The following is a 17,803-nucleotide window of genomic DNA, read 5'->3' as shown; positions in this document are numbered from 1 at the left end:
TGAGGCTCACAAATATTTTCCCAGCTGTGAGCAACAATGATTTCAAATTATTCAAATGTAACCATGCTTCATCCTCACAGTTAGGATCTGGACCATGACCATGGAACGTGACCTAATCAGAACCTGGTGTTTGCCTTTCTTTTGGGTGGTGTTGGTGGTCCTGAGAACATCTGCCAGGACATTCATGAGCACCACTATGGTGGCATGGAAAGACTGGGGCTTTGCTCTGTTTTATTTGGGCTGACAGCACAGACAGCAAGTGGCTATGAGTGTGAATGTGTGTGTGAGTGCATGTATGTTCATGCATGGGAGCATCACATCCAGGCACAGTCATGGCTCCGTAGAAACACCTTATGGAAGAATTGAGATCTACCAGGCAGGTTTATTCTTTCTTTATACACCAAGAACCAGAGATTCAAAGAGTCACAGGGACTTGCCAAGGGTGACATTACCAGTCAAAGGCAGAGCCACTTGTGAGAACAGGCCTCTGGCTCCCAGGCCATTGCTCTTCCTACACTGGGAAGAACACTTACGGTGTTCGGCAACGAATTGGATGCTTGCTGTTTGAACACGGGGGAGGCAGATACACAAGCATTTCTACTGCAGCCTGGGGCTGGGTTACAGAAGCCCTAACTTGTGAAACGTTACAAGTACAGCAGTCATGATGTCTAGTGTCAGTCTGGAAGAAAACTTGATGGGTATATGTCAATCTGGATGATGTGCTTTTGGAACTGAGTAATGAAGTGATTCTCATTCTCTAACATGTAGAGGAATCCGTTGGGATCCAATTCTATAGGGCTGGGGTAGGGTCTGTCATTCTGCATTTCTAACAAGCTCCCAGGTTGTGCTGATGCTTTGGGTAGCCAAGTTACAAAGGATGAGTAAGAGTTACCCTCACTCAAAGGGATTTTCAGAGGGGATATTCCTGGCAGTAGGCAAACTAAAGCACAGGTCAATGGTGAGAAGTACCATGGAGAACAAGGTGTGTGGAGTGAGGTGGTTGAGGGTGGAAAGGTAAGTAGGACCTCTCCTGAAAGGGCAAGGGACAAGCGAGGCCTGGTAAGTGAATGAGGAGATTGGATTCAGCCTGTGGCTCACAGTGTTTCTCAAGTGAAACTGTCTCAGCTACCAGAATCCTTCAGGCCCCACCTAACCGGTTTTAGGGCAGGACTGGGGAATCTGCAAGGCTAAGAAGCTTTCAAGGTGATTCAAATGCAAACCGGTTTGACAACCTGTGTTGGGCAATTAGAGGGTTTCAGACTGGGGAGAGCCAAGATCAGATTTGCGTTTGATAGATCCCCTGGGAACTGGGAAGGCCAGGCTAGGCCAGCACCTGGTGAAGGGGCTGATGAATTGTGCGGGCCAGATGAGCTGAGGACTTGGGTCAGGATCCTAGCCATAGGAATGAAGAGGAGGGTGGACTTGAGAAATATTCATCGGTGACTCACTGATGAGTTACTGGAAGACTCCCAGCAAGAGAAATGATTAGCTCAGGTTTAGACCTGCCAAGTTTGGAGAACATTGGGTAGAGAAGTCCACTGGGCAACTAAATTTGAGAGTCAGAGGTTCAGTGCAAGGACGTGGGTATAGATTTGAAACTTGGCAGCTCACAGTATATTTACCATTAAACATCACAAAGAACTTCATGTTGGCAAGTCGGATGCTTTTCAGATTTTCCCAAAGACTCAAGCAGGAAAGGCATCTTGAGTACTAATACTCTCATACTCTTATTAGCAAGGATGTTGATAACTTGGTATTTGCATAGACCCTTCTTGGAGAATCTTGAGCACAGAGGAACATAAATTCTGTCCCTTGGAAGTTTTCTGGTCTTTTAAGTAATGGGTTTAGATACCCAGAATCAGTCTGGGAGAAGGGAGGAACTTGAGAAAAGGCTCTAGCAAATCCATGTTCTGTGGTGATTTGACCTTGTAATGCACATTTTCACACTGTAAGGGCAAATGATACCAAACATGGTAGCAACTTACATTTCTCGCTTTCTTCCCTTACCAAGCACTGTACTAGGTTCTTGTCTTAAAGAAACTCACTGTCAGTTGGAAGAGACAGACATCTGTGGTGCTGTCTGTTGAGTGCATCTAAATAAAACTGGGGTTTCAGGAAAGGCTTTGTGGAAGAGGTGACGCCTGTTAGATTTAGAAGAAGGAATAGAAGTTGGTGGATGATGAATGGAGGTGGAGGAGGAACATTCTAGGAAGAAGACACATGTGCCAGGCACAGATTCATGAACAAAAACGTTGCCAGGGCACACTGAATAATTAGATATGACTGTAGCAAAGGGCACGTGTGGAAGAGTGTTTTGTTTCAGGAGGCAAATTAATGCTCAGAGACTGAGTTTGTCTTCAGTCATTTCTTTAACACCCGTTCACTGTGGGAATTTCACAAGCCAGTAGCTTACAGGATAACGTCTCTTAACAAGCCAATAAAGAAATAACACACTCCAGGGGCCCCTGGGTGGCTCAGTTGGTTAAGCCTTTCACTCGTGGTTTCGGCTCAGGTCCTGATCCTCAGGTTTGTGAGTTCGAGCCCTGCACTGGGCTCTACGCTGAGGAGCCTGTGGAGGCTGCATGGGATTCTCTTTCACCCTCTCTCTCTGCCCCTCCCCTGCTCTTGCTTTTCTCTCAAAATAAATAAACATATATATAGCGCGGATGTTACATTCACACATATATATATAACATACTCCAAACCAATGGCAGATTAATCACACTATTGTGCCAAGCAAGAGGAGATGGCGGGAATAGAGTCCAAATTTGGTCGAGTTCTGTACCTATATTTGCTACTCAGGAGAGGCACTTTAGCCAATCCGGAGGGACTCCCTCTGCCCTTGCACACGTAAGAGTCCCCTCCCTGTTGCTAGAGCACGTTGCTAGGGAACGAGGGCACGGTTCAAAGAGGATCTCCTCTTCCCGCGTTGCCGCACAGGTTTTTTACCACTGCCAGTAAGAGAACTACTTTTACTGGCAGGAGCTAATTGCCCCCAAGGTCTTCAGAGAGCTGTTTAAATCAGCAGTCTCGGTGCCCAGACTGAACACTCTCAGTCCCCCCAAACTCCCGGTATTTATAGTCAAATGCCCCCTCGCCACAGTAGCTGCTTCATTATGTTTTTATTGATAAGCCCCCCGTGGGAGGGCCTGCCGTCGCCAGAGCTACTGCGTTATCAACAACACATGAGTAGATGACATCCTGTCACAGCTGACTTCACTCTTAATCAAAACAACTTTACTCGTGAAAACAATTTCATTTTTGTCATAAATAAGTGGATTTGAAATCCTATCAAACCAATAGACACCAGACAGGAACTAGAAACGAGCCTCCGAGTGGGGAGGAGAGCAGAGCCTATCAAGCCACACTGTATGCAAAGACAGGAATTTAAAACACTCTCGACAACTCTGAGCCTTTGAAGGAGGGGCATTAACCGTGATAGCTGGGGGTGGGGTGCGACGGTGAGGAGCTGACAGGAGGCTTCTCCAGTGCCCTGGGGGGAGGGGTGGGGAGCTGGAACCGCGACAGAACAGCCTGAATCCTCAGGCTGTTGGCCCAGCCCCCAAGCCTATCTCCTGAAGCAGGGCAAACACAAGGCCAGGTAAGGACCAAGGATTGAGACATGTTTCAAATTAAGCACTTAGTGCGGATGTTACATTCACGAATCACGCGGTTTATTGCACAACTTGATCACACAAGTTAGTCACACAAGAAGGTTAGAAGAAGGATTAATGAGCCAAAGACCTGGGGAGGATCTGATCTGGTCTTTGTTCAGGTAACAAGGGTTGGCCGGAGCTGCAGTCAGGTCACCTTCTATGGGGGCAGAGCCTCCTTCCTGAGCAGCCTCCTACGTGTACAGGGCAGGTGGCTGATCAGCCTGGAGCCACTGCTTTTTTAAGGGTCCGCGCAGTTGGGCCTAACAGTTACGTCCATTGGTCTTTGCCATCCGTACGGATGCAGTCTTGGTCTCACCCAAGTCTTTCCACAGATGTTTCCAAACGAGTGTTCCTTATCTACCCACCACACAGCTTATCTATAGGGACACACTCCAAGTCCTACACTCCCAACAAACAACTGGCCACCAAACAATTGGTCACATTGGCCACCGTGACTCCCTCTTGTCTTACTCTGAGCCTATTCTCAGTCTTCGGTGACTAGGAATCACATACAAAGTATCACAGCATGACATCGTTCTTTTCCCCACATCCAGCCGCCAAACAAGCCACCATCTCCCGGGCCCCTGGCTCCCACAGGAGCCCCTGAATAGTCTTGTTCCTTCCATATTTGTACTTCACACTCTGTTCCCCACAGGGCAGCAGGAGTGACCTTGTAATAATATAACTTGCTTTATGTCCTTTCTCTGCTAAAGCCCTTCAGTGGCTTCCCATTGACTACTCTTGGAAAACAAGCCAACCTCCTCACTCAGATGCACTTGATCTGGCTGTTCCCACTTATCTGACCTCGTTTCCATTTGCCCTCTCTGTCCTTGTCTACACTCCTAACGTGGTTCTTTTATGCTAGCTCTTCCTCCTGCCTGGGTCCTCACACAGCTGGCAAATTTTTGCCTTTCATGCTATAATTTATTTTTTTTTATCTTTTTTAAATGTTTTATTTATTTCTAGGAGAGAGAGAGAGACAGAGTGAGCAGGGGAGGGTCAGAGAGAGAGGGAGTCACAGACTGAAACAGGCTCCAGGCTCTGAGCTGGCAGTCAGCACAGAGCCCGACGCGGGGCTCGAACCCACAAACGCGAGATCATGACCTAAGCGAAAGTCGGACGCTAAACCGACTAAGCCACCCAGGCGCCCCTCATGCTATAATTTAAATACCACTGTCTCAGAGAGACTTGCCTTGACCATCCCCTCCACCTACAGGAGCTACTCAGTGGTTCTCTGACCAATCACCCTGTTTCAATTCTCTGAGCAGCTCTTATTACCATGTGGTGTTTTCCTGTTTATTTGCCGCTATGTTTATTGGCTTCCTCCTTTATAGTCCATAGTCTCAAAAAATGGCAGCCACCAATTCCTTCTCTCAGTATATGCACCTGCTGCCCCACCCATCAAGAGGTGAGGCCTGATTCTCTTTCCATTGAATCTGGCCTGACCTTTGGACTTCTTATTACTTGTTTTGACTGACCGCAAGTGGCAGAAAGGATGCAGTCTCAGTTCTGGACCTAACTTTTTTAAGAGGCTTGTCTGCTTCTACTTTAACTCTTAGAAGCCAGCTGCCACATGGGTTCAACTACACCTATGGTGAGACCATCATGCCTTGAGGAAGCTCAAACTTCCTCATGGAGAAGCACTGAAGTGACAGACAGGTTGTGACGCCTAAATGTAGATGGGTGAGTGAGCCCAGCTGACACTCAGCAGTAGAAGAGTTGTCTTACCAAACCCTGACCTGATTCCTGGCCAGAGAATTGTGAGACGTAATAAATCTTATTGTTTAAAGACAGTAAGTGTTGGAGGTTTGTTAGGCAGCATAGGTAACTGATACGTGCGCCCATGAGAATGAAGATTCTCAAACTTTGCTTGGCAGAACCTGTGAACTCCGTAGATACTTGTTGAATGTGGGAATTGGGGGATAATGAAGTTGACCACTGATCAGAAGTCCCAATAAAGCAAAGATGCCAATATTTGACATTGTGAATGCTGGGTTACCAAGGAATGGAATTTAGAAAGTGGGATATTGGAGGGTGTTTGTTTTAACAAGTTTAGGGTTGTTGGAGTTTAATATTTCAGTTTTGAGTTTGGAGAACACGCATGATATGGATGTGGCTGAAGTGGACAAAGCTTGCTGATTGAGGAAGTGTACAAACTTGAGCCAGAATATTGGCTGAGACACCCATAAGTGAATCAGACTTTCCCAGGGTGATGCTGGTACCCAGGCAAAAAGGATTCAGTGAAGAGTCTACAGCACAGAGAGACAGTTTGCAGTGGAACACAGGAAAGAGGCCAACCCAGGGAAGGACTCGTCTGCAGTGGGGGAGACAAGTCTGGGGAGCATCCGAGAGCAATGCTGGGCTCTCTGAGAGTCAAGCTGAGTACAGATGAGGCTCTCACCCTGGGCAGAAGTGAAGGATGGCTTGGATGAGATCATGAGGGGAGGTGACTGGCCTTCAAATTTTGGCGAGCTTGGAGGTATAAAAGTTTAGTTTTCCTGTGAACATACACAGAGGATAGATCATGTTTGCTGGTGGCAGTAGGGTCGGCAATCTGAGACCTTTGCTCAGGATTCCCAAAGTAACCTGAAAGGATGCAGGAAGGGCATGATTAGGCCCAAGCAGGTCCACCTGGTCTGGCACAGCCCTTCTGAGCAGAGAGGGGAGGAGGAGGCAGTCTGGGTCCTGGGGTGAGGGAGAGCGGGGCTTCCTGGATTCGTGTGCTCCACAAAGTTTGGCTTTAGATGAAGAGTTAACATGGCCGGTCAGCATTAACTGTATGGGACTGGTGCCCCAGCAGGGCTGTGGGAAGGTAAACTGGCTTGAGTCACATCTTTTCAAGTCCTTTCAACAATAAACTACGTTCTTTCATATTAAAAGTAAAACATGTTTAACGTAAAAACGTTGTTTTCAAGTCTCCAAAGAAAAAAGAAAAAAAAAAAAAAGCCTTCAAACCCATGTTCTTCATCCCTGTCTCCTTCTGTGCACAAGACCATATGCACGAGTAAGAGAGAAGTCCTTAACATACTACTAAATTCTCATTTTAATAACACAGTCACAGTCTCTCTGGGCTATCTTATTCCTCATCCTGATTCTCAAGTCAAATGGAACCAAGTAGAGGACAAGTGATAGAAGGAAACAATGGATTCCTTCAAGCCCTGCTTGTCTATTCAAACTGAAAGGTATTTATTAAGCTCCAACCCATTAGATCTGTTTTGATTACAAGTGACTGAAGCGCAAGGAAATGAAGCCAAGGAAATGTATCAGTTTATACAAATTTCAGAGAAAGACAGGTCCAGAAGGCGGGCTTAATCAGCGCATGAAATGACGCTGGCAAGAATCTCTGTCCAACCTGCTCAATCCTAGCAGCTCTGATTTTCAGGATCAGCTTTATCTCAGGCAGAGTGTCCCCGAGTGGTGACTCCCAAGGGCTCTAGGCATACTTCCTGCCAACTTAGTAGCACCAGCAAAAGGGACCTTTATCCCTGCAGCAAAATTGAGGTTTGGTTCTCATTGGTTGTACTTGAGTCACATGTGCCTCTGTGAACCAATGGTGGCCAGGGTGCTGTGATGCTCTCATTGGCCAGACTAGGATCACCCCTGGGGTAGCAGTGGTGGCATCAGTCACATCCAAGCCACATGGAAAAGGAAAGGTGGCTTCCCAGATTAAAACTGTGATTACCAACAAGGGCATGGCATGCAGGGGTGAGGTAATGGGCAGCTGCTCCATGGGCTGGTACTGTGGCCACAGGAGGCCTGGTACTTAGAAGGACCCTGTGCTTGGTTTAATGCTCTGGTGTCACCTCTAATTCTTAATTTTTTTCATAAAGATATTTTTTTAATGTTTATTATTAAGAGAGAGAGCAGGGGAGTGGTAGAAAGAGGAGGAAACCCTTGATCTAAAGAAGGCTCCACGCTGACAGCAGAGAGCCCAATATGGGGCTCAAATTCACAAACTGTGAGATCATGACCTGACCTGAAGCCAGATGCTCAACTGAGCCACGTAGGCACTCCAAAATTCTTAATAATTAAAAAAAATTTTTTTTAATGTTTATTTATATTTGAGAGAGAGAGAGAGAGAGAGGGAACCAGCAAGGGAGGGGCAGAGAGAGACAGACAGAATCTGAAGCAGGCTCCTGGCTCTGAGCTGTCAGCACAGAGCTCGACACAGGGCTCAAACTCACAAGCTATGAGATCATGACCTGAGCTGACATCAGACACTTAACCGACTGAGTCATCCAGGCACCCCAGTAATTTTTGAGACGGAGACTTTGACCAGGCATCTTCCTCTTTCACTGGATCTGACAAATTTTGCAGTTGATTCTGCTGTTACACTCCTGTGTGTACTGGGAAAGCTTTGTGAAACACAGAAAACACAGTTCTCTCAGAGACAAAGAAGCATAGGGCATATCTGGGGAAAAGCAGGTAGTCTGTGCCGGTTAAAACTTTAAGGAAATGATGGAAACCTTATTCATTCATTTGTTCATTTAAAACTTTATTGAAGGAGGGTCCTGTTACTTCCAGGGAACAGGAAGAGAAAAACAAATGATGGTTAAGGCTTGCAAGTAGCTCAGAGTCTATTGGAAGAGGAATAGAGACACAGCACAGCAGAGTAATGACTGGGATAAAAATAAGCACCAAAAGCCTGGGGCACAGAGAAGATGCCACCACCCAGCCTGGAGGTGGGTACAGTGCAGTGTTGTCCCAATGGGGATGGCATGTGATTGACTGATAGAAGTCAATAGGGACAGAGCATGTACAGCCTTTTGGTTGGCAGTTGATAGGGAGAGGTATGGAGATGGTTCCACAGAGCAGGAGATGTGTAACATGCTTCCAGATAGTGGCTTGTGGGCGAGCCATTGGGTAGAGTGCATGACACTCCCCAGCAGCACCACGGTTCCCCAAACCCCTCACCCTGCCACCGAATATCCTCCGGGCCTGAATATGCATGCAATCTAGCCCCAGACTTTAGTGTTAAGATTTTTGCAACTATCAACTCAGCAGGTAAAATCGTTCTTACATCTTGGGCCAACCATAGTTAACTACTTGAAAGACCCAATAAGGAGACCACATTGAAACAATCTGAAACACTTGAAACCCTCCAACCCCTGAACTTTTCATTTGCAGGAACCATCCTCACCCTGAAATAACAAAAGAATGACTTCTCTCCCCATACGTTTTTCTCTTTTGGGAGAGAGCTTGGGCACCACTAGACTCCTGTTCAGTAGGTACCTTTTCTCTAGCACCCTTTTGACTATTTGTCCCTTTTGAGTATTATCATGGACTTCAGCTTCTCACAGATTCAACTGGTTCCAATCAGCTGTGATAACTGGTTTCTCAAAAATTGCAATTTGCCCAAAATATAAAATGTAAACAGGGTCCCTAGCCTTACGAAAACTTACATTCTTTTTGAAAAACAAAAGTGAGATCTAACATCCACGGGAAATGTCGTGAACAGAACAAGGTAGCACATGATTTTCAGAGGCTGTTCTGTCACAGAATTGGGCGGGGTCCTGCCTCCCAAACAATGCTTTGGACGCACTGATTTTCAGGGAAGCTAAGAAATTTCCTTTGGAGAGAAAACCTGCATGGGTCCACAGTTGGATTCAGATTCCTGCAAGCACGTCAGCAGAGAAGGGCACTCCCGACTACAGAATTGGGAGGGCCAAGGAGGGCTAGGGTCTCTTGGACCAGTGCAAGACTTCCTTCAGGCAACAGGTAAAGACTGCTGACATCTGTGCCTGAGTATCAAATCCCTGGAAAACTTAGTGACATAACACAACAACAATCAACTTATCCTCATGGCTCATGACTCTGGGAGTTGACTACAATCATCAGCAAGGCAGTTCTTGCTCAGGGCTTCTGATCTCCGATTTCCATGGTTACAGTCAGATGATGGTAGCAGCTGGAGTGATCTCAAAAGCTCCTTTGCTTTGATCCTGGCTGTTGGCTTATGCCTTATCTGGGGCTTTCCACCAGAACATGCCTCTCTGTGTGGCCAGGCTCCTCCCAGTATGGTATCTGCATTCCAAGAGGGATGCAGGACGTGGAGGCTGCCAGTTTGTGAAGGCTTGGGACCAGAAACTGGTGTGGCATCTCCCACCTATGTCCTATTGGTCAGGCTGTTTCAGGGACTAGATTCAAGGAGAGGTGACACAGAGCACCATTGGTTGGGAGGTGTGTCCAAGAATTTGGGGGCCACTTTTAAAAACAGAAACACTAAGGTTTTTTGACTGTGAAGTGTATTATTTGAATTCTCTCATTTAACTCTCACAAGTATTAAAGCATTTTAATAGTTTGGGTGCAAAGAACCAGTCACAGAGGAAACTAAAATTCAGATCTTGGTGACTTGCCCAAGATCACACAGCACTGTAACTCCAAGGCCTATGTGTCTCGCTGCTACTGTCTGTTGGGTTCCTAATACCTGGGAGAAGAAGAATCTTTAAGGGGTTGAGACCCTGAGTGGGTGGGAATCCCAAGCAATCCTAAAACTGGGCACTGATGTGAATCCGACGGTACTTTGCTCAGAGCCCACAGCACCCAGACTATGACGCTCACAACAGCCTTTTTACCAGAAAGGGATTTGAGATAGGAAAGGCATTGGTATGGGCTGACTTGTCCACAGGGGCCTACATGGGCCCTTTCTTCAGCTGGGCCTTGAAGGGCCGGTAGGATTTGAGTCATGGAGAGGAGTGGAAAAGAATTACTAAGATTTTCTCACAGGCGTTCTCAGGTCCTCAGGTTTTGCTCTTCATTTGCTCCAGGGGAAGCCCCTTTCCAGATGCAGTACATCGGGATCGCATGTCAAAAATAAGTCTTCCTTTCCTCACATGTCTTCATTTGGGGGACATGTGGTTTGCCAAAAGGCCATTAAGTTCAACTAAAGGAGCTTGGTCTTACTATACATAAAACTTACGCATGGGTTGTGTTAATATATGGTCCCCTCACAGTACACAAAGAACCTTCCTCCACAGGAAACCTCAGTGGCTTATTCTCTCTGTGTGAGGGTCTGCCGAAAAGGGCAGGGAATAATTTGGCAGAAGAAAAAAGGCTGGAGTTACAACTTAATTCTGGCACGATCATGTGGTTGGAAGGTCAAAACAAAAACCTGCCACATTGCTTTGTGTTCGAAGTTCTCTTGGAGAAATTGCATGAGACTCTTTGATCTTGTAGGTCAGAGCACTAAGGCTTCAGGGCTCTTAAATTTATTTTGCGGTGAGACTGCTGGGTTTCTGAATAAAGACCTATAGTTACAGTGTAATTTCCTGTGCTGCTCGCCACAGCATGGGCACCGACTGCATCACCCAGCTCGTCTTTGGGGGAAGGAGATCCGCAGCGGCAATTTTCCCAAATTATCTAAATTAGGACCCAAAAAGGAGAGAGTTCTGAAACCCATCAACTCTCTGAGGAAAGCTTGGAAAACCTTGTGATGCAAAGGTGTTTCCTTCCTTAAAGCCAGGACAGGACTGAGCCTCGTGCAATGTGAAAGGCTTGAGAGCTGTTCCCACTGATGGAGAGGAAATAGATGTTTAGCCTCATGAATGGTGGGGCTTTAGTCCCTGATCAGTAGGGCATCCAGGGGACCTGGATTTCCCTTGCACACGGTACACTTAGAGCAAGGCCAGCCTTCAAGTTTGAAGGAGAGCTACCCATTTCCCACAGGCTACTTTAAAATTTTTTCTTGACTCAAGAAATATATGCTCATTGTAGAAAAAGTATACAACTGCAGAAAAGAGATAATTTTTTTAAAAAAGCCATCTGATATCCTATTATCAGAAATAATCACTGTTACTGTGGTATATTTCCAGAACTTTTTTTATGCATATATGCCTGTATAAGTGGTTATGTGTTCATACTCTCCATGTTTTTGTTACTTGTTCTTTCTCATGTACTACCGCATCATAAAAGCTTTTCATGTCAACAAATACATTTCAATGATATTGAGCATCTAAAGTTTCTCTTCAGAGTTGTATTGTTATTTATTTAATGAATCTCATTATTGGAATTTAATGTTGACAACTTTTTTTAAACTATTATAATTAATACTATAGTATGTGTTCTTAATATTTTCCTTTGGGTATGGTCTTAAGAATGTAAGTGCTAGATCAAAGCTTAGGGACATAGGGATTTTCATATTACATCATTAGGATAGGCTAAAGGTCATAACAAACACCCCCAAATCTCGTTGGCTTAACACAGTAAAGATTTCTCTCTCTCTTTTATTACAGTTCAGTGGAGATCTTCTGGTTCGTGGGAGTGGAAGGAGCTCTACCCAGTCCTCTGGAAAGAGGATTTGTTCATATGATGGCTTTCCATTTGGCAGAGACTTGGAGTTCTTCAGTGGATCCTCTGATTTCAGCTGATAGGCAAACGGAGGAGAAATGAGACAGAGGGAGAGAGAGAATGGAGAATTGCACAAGTGGCTTTCGGGCCAGGCTCGAAATGGACTCCCATCACTTCTTATGCCCACTTTCCAGTTGTCTGACACTCAGTCACGTGACTGCTCCTAACTGGAACAGAGGCTGGGAAATGCAGCTTTCCTGTATATGCAGGAAGAAAACTGAGTTTGGTGAATGCAGAGCACTGTTTCTGCCTCAAACATACATTACCCAGTTGCCAATCAACGAAATTTTTCCAGTTTTTATACCCACCAGTAGAGTATGAAAATTCCTATGTCCCAACATGCTCAGTAATGAAAAGGAAGACGCTTTTCGTGTTCTGTTTTCTGTAGATCTACATAAAGCATTGTTGCTTCTCTGCACGACTAGACTCCGAATATCCGTTTCTCTCCTGTGAGATATCTTCCTGACCTCAGGACCAACCTCTCTGGAGAGCTTTCTGGATAGCAGCCCTCATCCCTATCTCCTAGGCTGGCCTGAGTTTCTGGGCCTTTCTCTGCCTGTTCTTCTGTTTCCCTCTTCCCTTCCCTGCTGTTGAATAAGATGTAATGTTCAGAAGTCTGCAACATGGGCGACCTTTACAGGAACGCTGCCCCACACCCTGGCCCCACATACCCCTGAATGCGTGGCTCATTTAGAGGCATGGGGAAAATATTCATGCTCTGCAGGGCGCCTGGGTGGCTCAGTCAGTTAAGCATCTGACTTCGGCCCAGGTCATGATCTCATGGTTCGTGGGTTCGAGTCCTGCATCGGGCTCTGTGCTGACAGCTAGCTCAGAGCCTGGAGCCTGTTTCAGATTCTGTGTCTCCCTCTCTCTCTGACCCTCCCCTGCTCACGCTGTCTTTCTCTCTCTCTCTCTCTCAGAAATAAATAAAAAAAACATTTAAAAATGTAAAAGAAATATTCATGCTCCGCATTTTCTGGGCCATCTCAGGTGGGTTCCAGCTTACAATATATCTTCACAGAAAAAAAGTTCAGAGAATGGAATTGGGAAGCCAGAACTGCAGCCCATATAGACATGGCACATTGACCTTGACCAAACGGTCTAATGCCTTTTCCTTAGCACCCAGTGTTCCTCCAAAATAATCCTTCCAGATTAAATCAGGAGGAGTCAACTTCTTAGCAATCACAAGGCGATAGAATTGTGCAAAACCTATTTTTGACCATCTTCATGTGAACTCAGGTTACTGAACACCCGCTTACATCTGTGCTGTGGTTTCTTGCTTGTTTTGAAATTTAGTTTCTAGAAGATAATGCTTTCGAATGGCTTCTTGTTCATGTCTTCCTCAGGGACCACCAGCTGCTGCCTGATGATTGTCAGGCAGCCCTGACGCCTTGGCAAAGCAAAGCTTCCAGTGAGGTCTTTGCAAAAAAGTCTTCCAAAAGTGCCCTTGTTCAGTCTCTCTAAGGAGCTGAGGAGCTGGCCATCACACAGCAGAAAAATGCAAACCAAGCAAGTCACAGATGTTTCAGGCATGCCAACCTTCTGGTCCTAGGCATGAAGCATTCCAAAAAGCCTAGGAAAGTTCATACGTTTTCCTAAGAATGAACCGATATCATGTCTTTCCACATTGTATCCTCTGATCCGTCCCTGTGAGGCAGCCACGATCTCTGAAGGGTGATAATAGCTGGGCCTCCTGGCTGAGTGACTCACACCAACTGTAAGCTTGGCTTATGACCCAGAAATGGAAACAGGAAGTGGCTTACAAAATATAAAGAGCACAGCCAAGGAAGGGGTGCAGTAGAATTCTCCTCAGATGACATGGTGTACAATAGGCAGAGGTGAAGATCGGCATCTTTTCTTTCTGTCTGTCTTTCTGTCTTTCTTTCTCTTTCTCTTCTCTTCTCTTCTCTTCTCTTCTCTTCTCTTCTCTTCTCTTCTCTTCTCTTCTCTTCTCTTCTCTTCTCTTCTCACCACGATGCCCTCTGGCAGGGCTGGGCTGCCTGAATGGGGAGTGGGATGTCTTCCGGGGTGGGGGAGTGGGATAGCAGAGGGGGGACCACTTTGGATGAGTAGCTTCTCTCCAGAGGGAGCCCATCTGTGGGGGCCCTTTTCACCTCATCTTTGCAAATCAATTTGGGTTCTCAAAATGTGTTTTGCCAGGCTTTATAAATGTAAACTCTCAAGAGGTGCTTCCAACAAGAAAAACCGACTTCTGGCAGTTTTTAATAGTTCCCAGAAGGTTCTCTGAGCCCATCGGGGAAGAGCTTCCTTGCACTTGTGCCAAGATACAAAAATTCACTGTCATCCCTGGATACATGGTGGTGGAGGAGGCTGGGGGGTAGCCTGTCCTGCATTGGGCATGGTGACTGCAGGCGGGGTAGCCAGCATGGGTGGACAGGAGTTTGGAGGGCTGACCTCCCTCTAGATGAAGGGCACATCCCAGAGCTCCTGCACGTTCCTCTTTCTACCTCTCCCAGGGCTGGAGAGCAGCTAATGGAGGCTGAGGCCTGGCACATTGACTCAGACCAAGTCATCCAGTGCTTTGTCCTTAGTATTCACTGTTCCACTGGAGTAACCGTCCCCAGTAAAATCAAGATGAGTAAACTCCTCTTAGAGGTCACTGGTTCCACAATAGCAACCCAGCTGCTCCTCTCAGAGCCTCAGGACTACTTTTCCCGGGCTCACCTCATTCCCCCACTCACAGTGGTAAGAACTGAATGCCCTTTTGTGTTTTTATGCTATTCGCATAGTTCCTAGCACAGTATTGGGCCCACCTATACCAGTGGATGAATCTTGAAGACCTGAGGCAGAGCAGAGCCTGGGCCCTGAGGAGGGTCCACCCAGGGATCAGTCCACCATCAACAAATGCCTCCTGAGGACCGTCTCTAGACCAGTTTCTCAGACTGCAGTCCCAAGGCAGCGGCAGAAAGATTGGTGGGAGTGGAGCTTTTAAGAGACTAATTTTGGGGGCACCTGGGTGGCTCTGTCAGTTAAGTGTCCAACTTCAGCTCAGGTCATGATCTCATTGTTCGTGGGTTCGAGTCCTGTATGGGGCTCTGTGCTGGCAGCTCAGAGCCTTGAGCCTGCTTCAGATTCTGTGTCTCCCTCTCTCCGCCTTTCCCCTGCTCACGCTTTGTCTCTCTCTCTCTCAAAAATAAATAAACATTATAAATAAATAGATTAATTAATTAAAAGGCTGATTTTTGGTCTCCCATTGAGGCCTCCAGAATCTAAATTTTTCCGAGAAAGTCCTGGAAATCTGTGTCTTTGCAAGCACTCTCTTCCCCGGGCTAGCCAGTGCAGTAAATGTAAGAATTGTTCTCTATACCAATCCTGGTCTCATTTATTATCCTTTTCATGAAAATAATTTGTTTCTTTTTCAACCTTTTGTGATTTCTGAAAATGGAATCTGAAGCAGAGGGATCCACTTCCATGAGACTGCCTGTGGCCATCATTGGCATACATGGCTTGCAGATTTTATCAGAGGAAGCCAACCTTTGATTATCGGGATGCCCGTATCTACTTTTCCGTTGACTTGTCACCATTGAAGGCGCCTCTCCAGCTTTTCGTTCTCTCCTCTTTGTGCAAGAAAATGGGCCTGGTGCTCTCGGAAGCTGCTCTTGGAGCCCTTTAGCCCAGGGGCTAGTGAAAGTAAACCTCACATTCCCTGAAGTAGCGGGAGTGGGAGTGGGAGTGGAATCCATCGGTTTCCCATGGAGAACACACCGACCCCAAGGAAATGCAGGATGAATGGAGGATGACGTCACAAAGCTGTCAGGGAAACACCAAACACCTTCAGCGGCTGCTCTTTCCTTGGTCCCCTCCCGCCACCTCCTCCAGCCCTCTGGGAGTTCCTTCTGTCTCCTGAGTGCATGCTGGTAAAGCAGCTCGCTCCCTGGGGGAAAAAAAAATGAAACACAAAAATCCTAATTTGTACTATTTGCCAATTTCCATGGTGTAAACACTCCCACCACGGCAGATGTCAAGTTACCAGTGGTTTAACAGCAGGCTCACAACATTTTTGAATATTTAATAATTGGCTTTTGCAAACCAGGAGGGGACAGCTCCAGCACCTCATCATCAGTCCTGCCCCAGAAAATCCCCAAGTCACACCCAGGGTGAATGTCACTTTCAGCTTCTCCGTCAGAAGGAGAAGTGGTTAATGTATGACCGGATTGTTATGACTAATATCATGGTGCCAAACGTGGAAGGGCACGATGCAGGGGGTGAGATTTTGTTTGCCAAACTGGAGAAGAGTCTTCATTTCTCAAATCTTGGTCTCATCTCTCTTCCTGGGCTGGGGAGTCACAGAAAGCCCTGTCCACAGAGCTTCTCATTGGCCTCATAACAGAGACTCATCTGAGACCTCTCGGGGCTCCCCCAAACTTGCTCTCTCCTTTAAAACCCCACGATCCTATGCCAGAGAACAGATGGCCTACTTCAGATTCTGTATCTCCCTCTCTCTCTGCCCCTCCCCTACTGGTGCTCTGTCTGTCTGTCTCTCTCAAAAATTAATAAAAACACTAAAATAAGCTGGACTCAGGAAGATTCTGTAACCAAGTCCTAAAAGCTGAACAGCCTGGACTGATCTTTTCTTGATTTTTAAGGAGCCTTGAAAATGACAGGGTGTGGGGGCAGGTAGTTTTCATAAACTGAGCATGACCAAATTTGCCCACAATCTATGATCACACAACTCTTCCCCTTGAGGCCCTGGGGATGCCATTGGACTGAGCACAGGATGGTGACCTACTTTTCTTCCCAAAACGTTGGGCAGCCAGTTACATTTTCCGATCTAAAACTCACCCACACTGCTATAGTTTCTCCTCCCCTGTGCTCCTGGGTGTGCTTCTGGCTGGAGCTGGTTTTGTAAAGTGGAGCTTATCATGGAAGCCCTCCTCCAAGAGGCTGGTCTGACAGCCCCAACCCACATCCCTCCCAGACGTCAGCATGGGCGCTCAGGCCACGCAAATCTTGGCAGGTGTACAGCACAGGAGAACGCAGGTTTGCCCTGTCTCAGCCAGGGAAGCCCATTACAGAAAAGGCTCATTGGAAATGGCCTCGAATCTGGAGCCTCTCTAGTATTCTAATCACTCATAGTTAGTCAGCTAATGAATATTTATCGAAAGTCTCTGAAGGAGTTCAGAAGGTGCCACTGCCAAAATATGCCGCTTTTAGTGATTATTTTGAGTGAAGTCACTTGAGAAATAGCAGATGCAGGAAGGGCTCTCTGACTCCCCGCCTCCCCCCCCCCCCTTTTTTTTTTTAAACCTAAAAGCAGGTCATAAAATTTCCCTGAGAAAGGTGCCCTTCACCCCTCTCTCACCAGAGACTGGAAGAAGATGACTAAAAGACCTATGCAAACAAACTTACTAAGATAACACTTATCTTTTATTGGTTTCCCCCATGCATTTCCTAGTCACCAGCCCACAAAATACTGCCCCTGGCCCAAGCCCCTTTATGTTATCACATACTCACAGTGTACTGGGGCCTAACAGCTTTTTCAGGTCCTCACTTTCCTTTTGAAAACTGCTGTGTACATGTAAAAATATGAAATGAAATTTGTATGCTCTTCTTTTGTTAATCTGTCTTATGTCAGTTTAATTCTTAGGTCTAGTCACAGAACCTAAAAGGGTAGAGGGAAGTTTTTCCTCTCCTCCATCAGCTATGGAGATAATGGTGAGCAAGGCACAGTCCCTGCCCTCATGAAGCTTACTGTCCAGTTTACAAGGAAATCACTCTGTACACAAATAACTTGAGATAATTCAATAATGACAAGGGTGCTGAGTGTTTTACAGAAGAAGCCC

The 17,803-nt window shown here is 46.4% G+C and overlaps 1 protein-coding gene across 7 annotated transcripts in view; it reads left to right on the top strand.

The window, feature by feature from the left end:
* Nucleotides 1–12,774, top strand: part of VCPKMT (valosin containing protein lysine methyltransferase) — a 70,671-nt gene extending 57,897 nt beyond the window's left edge. For 6 of the 7 annotated variants that reach the window (XR_005525527.1, XR_005525518.1, XR_005525509.1 and 3 more), the window contains one exon: nucleotides 11,885–12,774. The gene's annotated coding sequence lies outside the window, so the exon portion shown is untranslated. Of the gene's footprint in view, nucleotides 1–8,180; nucleotides 8,339–11,884 lie in introns of all 7 variants that reach the window. The other variant, XR_005525511.1, reaches the window with a different exon arrangement.
* Nucleotides 12,775–17,803: the final 5,029 nt, after the last annotated feature.

This window comes from Hyaena hyaena, unplaced genomic scaffold (assembly GCF_003009895.1).
Source record: "Hyaena hyaena isolate Hyena2069 unplaced genomic scaffold, ASM300989v1 scaffold_683, whole genome shotgun sequence".
Classification (NCBI taxonomy): domain Eukaryota; kingdom Metazoa; phylum Chordata; class Mammalia; order Carnivora; family Hyaenidae; genus Hyaena; species Hyaena hyaena.
Note: the sequence above shows the minus strand (reverse complement) of the source record. Positions and strands in the feature narration are given on the sequence as shown.